The following is a 7,293-nucleotide window of genomic DNA, read 5'->3' as shown; positions in this document are numbered from 1 at the left end:
TGAATTGGGGTAAAGGCTGGATTCCCTTTATTTGTCCTTGCGCAAACAAACTCAATAAAGATGGGAGTGGTGGGATTTGAACCCACGTCTCCATAGAGACTGGAGCCTTAATCCAGCGCCTTAGACCGCTCGGCCACACTAACCTGCTTCAGCAAAATATTCACACTTTCCCATCAGTTACCTAGAGCATCGGCACTCCCTTGTAACTTTGTCTTCTTTTTAATTTTCTTCTTTAATTAAAATTTTTATGGATCTCATGTTGCTCTTCCTTCATCGTTTTTGATTTTCTTTTTAAAAATGTTAATTTATCTCATGTTGCTCTTTCTTCCTTCGTGTACACATATAATTCGTTTCTGCTTTTATGTCTGAAGCAGATTGAATCTGAAAAACGCAGCAGATAATTTCAATAACAGACGTGGGAATTGGGGTAAAGGCTGGATTCTATTTATTTGTCTCAAAAAAGATGGCAGTGGTGGGATTTGAACCCACGGCTCCATAGAGACTGGAGCCTTAATCCAGCGCCTTAGACCGCTCGGCCACACTACCCCGCTTTAGCTAAATATTCACACTTTCCCGTCAGTTACCTAGAGCATCAGCACTCCCTTGTAACTTTGTCTTCTTTTTAATTTTCTTCTTTAAAATCTTTATGGATCTCATGTTGCTCTTCCTCCATCGTTTTTGATTTTCTTTTTAAAACTGTTAATTTATCTCACGTTGCTCTTTCTTCCTTCGTGTACACATATAATTGGTTTCTGCTTTTATGTCTGAATCAGATTGAATCTGAAAAACGCAGCAGATAATTTCAATAACACACGTGGGAATTGGGGTAAAGGCTGGATTCCCTTTATTTGTCCTTGCGCAAACAAACTCAATAAAGATGGCAGTGGTGGGATTTGAACCCACGCCTCCATAGAGACTGGAGCCTTAATCCAGCGCCTTAGACCGCTCGGCCACACTACCCTGCTTTAGCAAAGAATTCACACTTTCCCATCAGTTACCTAGAGCATCGGCACTCCCTTGTAACTTTGTCTTCTTTTTAATTTTCTTCTTTAATCAACATTTTTATGGATCTCATGTTGCTCTTCCTTCATCGTTTTTGATTTTCTTTTTAAAACTGTTAATTTATCTCACGTTGCTCTTTCTTCCTTCGTGTACACATATAATTCGTTTCTGCTTTTATGTCTGAAGCAGATTGAATCTGAAAAACGCAGCAGATAATTTCAATAACAGACGTGGGAATTGGGGTAAAAGCTGGATTCTATTTATTTGTCTCAAAAAAGATGGCAGTGGTGGGATTTGAACCCACGGCTCCATAGAGACTGGAGCCTTAATCCAGCGCCTTAGACCGCTCGGCCACACTACCCTGCTTTAGCTAAATATTCACACTTTCCCGTCAGTTACCTAGAGCATCGGCACTCCCTTGTAACTTTGTCTTCTTTTTAATTTTCTTCATTAAAATCTTTATGGATCTCATGTTGCTCTTCCTCCATCGTTTTTGATTTTCTTTTTAAAACTGTTAATTTATCTCATGTTGCTCTTTCTTCCTTCGTGTACACATATAATTCATTTCCACTTTTATGTCTGAAGCAGATTGAATCTGAAAAACGCAGCAGATAATTTCAATAACAGACGTGGGAATTGGGGTAAAGGCTGGATTCCCTTTATTTGTCCTTGCGCAAACAAACTCAATAAAGAAGGGAGTGGTGGGATTTGAACCCACGTCTCCATAGAGACTGGAGCCTTAATCCAGCGCCTTAGACCGCTCGGCCACACTACCCTGCTGCAGCAAAATATTCACACTTTCCCGTCAGTTACCTAGAGCATCAGCACTCCCTTGTAACTTTGTCTTCTTTTTAATTTTCTTCTTTAAAATCTTTATGGATCTCATGCTGCTCTTCCTCCATCGTTTTTGATTTTCTTTTTAAAACTGTTAATTTATCTCACGTTGCTCTTTCTTCCTTCGTGTACACATATAATTGGTTTCTGCTTTTATGTCTGAATCAGATTGAATCTGAAAAACGCAGCAGATAATTTCAATAACACACGTGGGAATTGGGGTAAAGGCTGGATTCGTTTTATTTGTCCTTGCGCAAACACACTCAATAAAGATGGGAGTGGTGGGATTTGAACCCACGCCTCCATAGAGACTGGAGCCTTAATCCAGCGCCTTAGACCGCATGGCCACACTACCCTGCTTCAGCAAAGAATTCACACTTTCCCATCAGTTACCTAGAGCATCGGCACTCCCTTGTAACTTTGTCTTCTTTTTAATTTTCTTCTTTAATCAACATTTTTATGGATCTCATGTTGCTCTTCCTCCATCGTTTTTGATTTTCTTTTTAAAACTGTTAATTTATCTCATGTTGCTCTTTCTTCCTTCGTGTACACATATAATTCATTTCCACTTTTATGTCTGAAGCAGATTGAATCTGAAAAACGCAGCAGATAATTTCAATAACAGACGTGGGAATTGGGGTAAAGGCTGGATTCCCTTTATTTGTCCTTGCGCAAACAAACTCAATAAAGATGGGAGTGTTGGGATTTGAACCCACGTCTCCATAGAGACTGGAGCCTTAATCCAGCGCCTTAGACCGCTCGGCCACACTACCCTGCTTTAGCTAAATATTCACACTTTCCCGTCAGTTACCTAGAGCATCAGCACTCCCTTGTAACTTTGTCTTCTTTTTAATTTTCTTCTTTAATCAAAATTTTTATGGATCTCATGTTGCTCTTCCTTCATCGTTTTTGATTTTCTTTTTAAAAATGTTAATTTATCTCATGTTGCTCTTTCTTCCTTCGTGTAGACATATAATTCGTTTCTGCTTTTATGTCTGAAGCAGATTGAATCTGAAAAAGACAGCAGATGATTTAATAACAGACGTGGGAATTGGGGTAAAAGCTGGATTCCCTTTAATTGTCCTTGCGCAAACAAACTCAATAAAGATGGGAGTGGTGGGATTTGAACCCACGTCTCCATAGAGACTGGAGCCTTAATCCAGCGCCTTAGACCGCTCGGCCACACTACCCTGCTTTAACAAATAATTTACACTTTCCCATCAGTTACCTAGAGCATCAGCACTCCCTTGTAACTTTGTCTTCTTTTTAATTTTCTTCTTTAAAATCTTTATGGATCTCATGTTGCTCTTCCTTCATCGTTTTTGATTTTCTTTTTAAAAATGTTAATTTATCTCATGTTGCTCTTTCTTCCTTTGTGTAGACATATAATTCGTTTCTGCTTTTATGTCTGAAGCAGATTGAATCTGAAAAACGCAGCAGATAATTTCAATAACAGACGTGGGAATTGGGGTAAAGGCTGGATTCCCTATATTTGTCTCAATAAAGATGTCAGTGGTGGGATTTGAACCCACGCCTCTTTAGAGACTGGAGCCTTAATCCAGCGCCTTAGACCAGTCGGCCACACTACCCTGCTTTAGCAAAATACTCACACTTTCCCATCAGTTACCTGGAGCATCAGCACTCCCTTGTAACTTTTGTCTTCTTTTTAATTTTCTTCTTTAAAATCTTTATGGATCTCATGTTGCTCTTCCTTCATCGTTTTTGATTTTCTTTTTAAAACTGTTAATTTATCTCATGTTGCTCTTTCTTCCTTCGTGTACACATATAATTCGTTTCTGCTTTTATGTCTGAAGCAGATTGAATCTGAAAAACGCAGCAGATAATTTCAATAACAGACGTGGGAATTGGGGTAAAGGCTGGATTCCCTTTATTTGTCCTTGCGCAAACACACTCAATAAAGATGGCAGTGGTGGGATTTGAACCCACGCCTCCATAGAGACTGGAGCCTTAACCCAGCGCCTTAAACCGCTCGGCAACACTACCCTGCTTTAGCAAAATATTCACACTTTCCCATCAGTTACCTAGAGCATCGGCACTCCCTTGTAACTTTGTCTTCTTTTTAATTATCTTCTTTAATTAAACATTTTTGGGATCTCATGTTGCTCTTCCTTCATCGTTTTTGATTTTCTTTTTAAAAATGTTAATTTATCTCATGTTGCTCTTTCTTCCTTTGTGTACACATATAATTCGTTTCTGCTTTTATGTCTGAAGCAGATTGAATCTGAAAAACTCAGCAGATAATTTCAATAACAGACGTGGGAATTGGGGTAAAGGCTGGATTCCCTTTATTTGTCCTTACGCAAACAAACTCAATAAAGATGGCTGTGGTGGGATTTGAACCCACGCCTCCATAGAGACAGGAGCCTTAATCCAGCGCCTTAGACCGCTCGGCCACACTACCCTGCTTTAGCTAAATTTTCACACTTTCCCATCAGTTACCTAGAGCATCGGCACTCCCTTGTAACTTTGTCTTCTTTTTAATTTTCTTCTTTAATACATTTTTTTATGGATCTCATGTTGCTCTTCCTTCATCGTTTTTGATTTTCTTTTTAAAACTTTTAATTTATATCATGTTGCTCTTTCTTCCTTCGTGTACACATATAATTCGTTTCTGCTTTTATGTCTGAAGCAGATTGAATCTGAAAAACGCATGAGATAATTTCAATAACAGACGTCTGAATTGGGGTAAAAGCTGGATTCCCTTTATTTGTCCTTGCGCAAACAAACTCAATAAAGATGGCAGTGGGGGGATTTGAACCCACGCCTCCATAGAGACTGGAGCCTTAATCCAGCGCCTTAGACCGCTCGGCCACACTACCCTGCTTTAACTAAAAATTCACACTTTCCCATCAGTTACCTAGAGCATCGGCACTCCCTTGTAACTTTGTCTTCTTTTTAATTTTCTTCTTTAATACATTTTTTTATGGATCTCATGTTGCTCTTCCTTCATCGTTTTTCATTTTCTTTTTAAAACTGTTAATTTATCTCATGTTGCTCTTTCTTCCTTCGTGTACACATATAATTCGTTTCTGCTTTTATGTCTGAAGCAGATTGAATCTGAAAAACGCAGCAGATAATTTCAATAACAGACGTGGGAATTGGGGTAAAGGCTGGATTCTATTTATTTGTCTCAAAAAAGTTGGCAGTGGTGGGATTTGAACCCACGCCTCCATAGAGACTGGAGCCTTAATCCAGCGCCTTAGACCGCTCGGCCACACTACCCTGCTTTAGGAAAATAATCACACTTTCCCGTCAGTTACCTAGAGCATCAGCACTCCCTTGTAACTTTGTCTTCTTTTTAATTTTCTTCTTTAAAATCGTTATGGATCTCATGTTGCTCTTCCTTCATCGTTTTTGATTTTCTTTTTAAAAATGTTAATTTATCTCTTGTTGCTCTTTCTTCCTTCGTGTACACATATAATTCGTTTCTGCTTTTATGTCTGAAGCAGATTGAATCTGAAAAACGCAGCAGATAATTTCAATAACAGACGTGGGAATTGGGGTAAAGGCTGGATTCCCTATATTTGTCTCAATAAAGATGTCAGTGGTGGGATTTGAACCCACGCCTCTTTAGAGACTGGAGCCTTAATCCAGCGCCTTAGACCAGTCGGCCACACTACCCTGCTTTAGCAAAATACTCACACTTTCCCATCAGTTACCTGGAGCATCAGCACTCCCTTGTAACTTTTGTCTTCTTTTTAATTTTCTTCTTTAAAATCTTTATGGATCTCATGTTGCTCTTCCTTCATCGTTTTTGATTTTCTTTTTAAAACTGTTAATTTATCTCATGTTGCTCTTTCTTCCTTCGTGTACACATATAATTCGTTTCTGCTTTTATGTCTGAAGCAGATTGAATCTGAAAAACGCAGCAGATAATTTCAATAACAGACGTGGGAATTGGGGTAAAGGCTGGATTCCCTTTATTCGTCCTTGCGCAAACACACTCAATAAAGATGGCAGTGGTGGGATTTGAACCCACGCCTCCATAGAGACTGGAGCCTTAACCCAGCGCCTTAGACCGCTCGGCAACACTACCCTGCTTTAGCAAAATATTCACACTTTCCCATCAGTTACCTAGAGCATCGGCACTCCCTTGTAACTTTGTCTTCTTTTTAAATATCTTCTTTAATTAAACATTTTTGGGATCTCATGTTGCTCTTCCTTCATCGTTTTTGATTTTCTTTTTAAAAATGTTAATTTATCTCATGTTGCTCTTTCTTCCTTTGTGTACACATATAATTCGTTTCTGCTTTTATGTCTGAAGCAGATTGAATCTGAAAAACTCAGCAGATAATTTCAATAACAGACGTGGGAATTGGGGTAAAGGCTGGATTCCCTTTATTTGTCCTTACGCAAACAAACTCAATAAAGATGGCTGTGGTGGGATTTGAACCCACGCCTCCATAGAGACAGGAGCCTTAATCCAGCGCCTTAGACCGCTCGGCCACACTACCCTGCTTTAGCTAAATTTTCACACTTTCCCATCAGTTACCTAGAGCATCGGCACTCCCTTGTAACTTTGTCTTCTTTTTAATTTTCTTCTTTAATACATTTTTTTATGGATCTCATGTTGCTCTTCCTTCATCGTTTTTGATTTTCTTTTTAAAACTTTTAATTTATATCATGTTGCTCTTTCTTCCTTCGTGTACACATATAATTCGTTTCTGCTTTTATGTCTGAAGCAGATTGAATCTGAAAAACGCATGAGATAATTTCAATAACAGACGTCTGAATTGGGGTAAAAGCTGGATTCCCTTTATTTGTCCTTGCGCAAACAAACTCAATAAAGATGGCAGTGGTGGGATTTGAACCCACGCCTCCATAGAGACTGGAGCCTTAATCTAGCGCCTTAGACCGCTCGGCCACACTACCCTGCTTTAACTAAAAATTCACACTTTCCCATCAGTTACCTAGAGCATCGGCACTCCCTTGTAACTTTGTCTTCTTTTTAATTTTCTTCTTTAATACATTTTTTTATGGATCTCATGTTGCTCTTCCTTCATCGTTTTTCATTTTCTTTTTAAAACTGTTAATTTATCTCATGTTGCTCTTTCTTCCTTCGTGTACACATATAATTCGTTTCTGCTTTTATGTCTGAAGCAGATTGAATCTGAAAAACGCAGCAGATAATTTCAATAACAGACGTGGGAATTGGGGTAAAGGCTGGATTCTATTTATTTGTCTCAAAAAAGTTGGCAGTGGTGGGATTTGAACCCACGCCTCCATAGAGACTGGAGCCTTAATCCAGCGCCTTAGACCGCACGGCCACACTACCCTGCTTTAGGAAAATAATCACACTTTCCCGTCAGTTACCTAGAGCATCAGCACTCCCTTGTAACTTTGTCTTCTTTTTAATTTTCTTCTTTAAAATCGTTATGGATCTCATGTTGCTCTTCCTTCATCGTTTTTGATTTTCTTTTTAAAAATGTTAATTTA

The 7,293-nt window shown here is 38.9% G+C and overlaps 17 non-coding genes across 17 annotated transcripts; all 17 read right to left on the bottom strand.

Annotated features, from left to right (window-relative positions):
* Positions 1-61: 61 nt before the first annotated feature.
* On the bottom strand, positions 62-145 carry trnal-aag (transfer RNA leucine (anticodon AAG)). Its single transcript has one exon. It is a non-coding gene; the product is annotated as a tRNA-Leu (tRNA).
* Positions 146-464: 319 nt separating this feature from the next.
* Positions 465-546, bottom strand: trnal-aag (transfer RNA leucine (anticodon AAG)). The gene has a single exon. It is a non-coding gene; the product is annotated as a tRNA-Leu (tRNA).
* Positions 547-878: 332 nt separating this feature from the next.
* trnal-aag (transfer RNA leucine (anticodon AAG)) lies at positions 879-960 on the bottom strand. The gene has a single exon. It is a non-coding gene; the product is annotated as a tRNA-Leu (tRNA).
* A 321-nt stretch (positions 961-1,281) lies between these two features.
* Positions 1,282-1,363, bottom strand: trnal-aag (transfer RNA leucine (anticodon AAG)). Its single transcript has one exon. It is a non-coding gene; the product is annotated as a tRNA-Leu (tRNA).
* Positions 1,364-1,695: 332 nt separating this feature from the next.
* On the bottom strand, positions 1,696-1,778 carry trnal-aag (transfer RNA leucine (anticodon AAG)). Its single transcript has one exon. It is a non-coding gene; the product is annotated as a tRNA-Leu (tRNA).
* A 749-nt stretch (positions 1,779-2,527) lies between these two features.
* On the bottom strand, positions 2,528-2,610 carry trnal-aag (transfer RNA leucine (anticodon AAG)). The gene has a single exon. It is a non-coding gene; the product is annotated as a tRNA-Leu (tRNA).
* A 334-nt stretch (positions 2,611-2,944) lies between these two features.
* Positions 2,945-3,027, bottom strand: trnal-aag (transfer RNA leucine (anticodon AAG)). Its single transcript has one exon. It is a non-coding gene; the product is annotated as a tRNA-Leu (tRNA).
* A 316-nt stretch (positions 3,028-3,343) lies between these two features.
* trnal-aag (transfer RNA leucine (anticodon AAG)) lies at positions 3,344-3,425 on the bottom strand. The gene has a single exon. It is a non-coding gene; the product is annotated as a tRNA-Leu (tRNA).
* Positions 3,426-3,758: 333 nt separating this feature from the next.
* trnal-aag (transfer RNA leucine (anticodon AAG)) lies at positions 3,759-3,840 on the bottom strand. Its single transcript has one exon. It is a non-coding gene; the product is annotated as a tRNA-Leu (tRNA).
* A 336-nt stretch (positions 3,841-4,176) lies between these two features.
* Positions 4,177-4,258, bottom strand: trnal-aag (transfer RNA leucine (anticodon AAG)). The gene has a single exon. It is a non-coding gene; the product is annotated as a tRNA-Leu (tRNA).
* Positions 4,259-4,594: 336 nt separating this feature from the next.
* Positions 4,595-4,676, bottom strand: trnal-aag (transfer RNA leucine (anticodon AAG)). Its single transcript has one exon. It is a non-coding gene; the product is annotated as a tRNA-Leu (tRNA).
* Positions 4,677-4,997: 321 nt separating this feature from the next.
* trnal-aag (transfer RNA leucine (anticodon AAG)) lies at positions 4,998-5,079 on the bottom strand. The gene has a single exon. It is a non-coding gene; the product is annotated as a tRNA-Leu (tRNA).
* A 317-nt stretch (positions 5,080-5,396) lies between these two features.
* On the bottom strand, positions 5,397-5,478 carry trnal-aag (transfer RNA leucine (anticodon AAG)). The gene has a single exon. It is a non-coding gene; the product is annotated as a tRNA-Leu (tRNA).
* Positions 5,479-5,811: 333 nt separating this feature from the next.
* trnal-aag (transfer RNA leucine (anticodon AAG)) lies at positions 5,812-5,893 on the bottom strand. Its single transcript has one exon. It is a non-coding gene; the product is annotated as a tRNA-Leu (tRNA).
* A 336-nt stretch (positions 5,894-6,229) lies between these two features.
* On the bottom strand, positions 6,230-6,311 carry trnal-aag (transfer RNA leucine (anticodon AAG)). The gene has a single exon. It is a non-coding gene; the product is annotated as a tRNA-Leu (tRNA).
* Positions 6,312-6,647: 336 nt separating this feature from the next.
* trnal-aag (transfer RNA leucine (anticodon AAG)) lies at positions 6,648-6,729 on the bottom strand. Its single transcript has one exon. It is a non-coding gene; the product is annotated as a tRNA-Leu (tRNA).
* Positions 6,730-7,050: 321 nt separating this feature from the next.
* Positions 7,051-7,132, bottom strand: trnal-aag (transfer RNA leucine (anticodon AAG)). The gene has a single exon. It is a non-coding gene; the product is annotated as a tRNA-Leu (tRNA).
* Between the last annotated feature and the right edge of the window lie 161 nt (positions 7,133-7,293).

Source organism: Salvelinus fontinalis, unplaced genomic scaffold (genome assembly GCF_029448725.1).
Source record: "Salvelinus fontinalis isolate EN_2023a unplaced genomic scaffold, ASM2944872v1 scaffold_1035, whole genome shotgun sequence".
NCBI classification, from domain to species: Eukaryota; Metazoa; Chordata; class Actinopteri; order Salmoniformes; family Salmonidae; genus Salvelinus; species Salvelinus fontinalis.
This window is presented reverse-complemented; position numbering and strand designations above follow the sequence as displayed.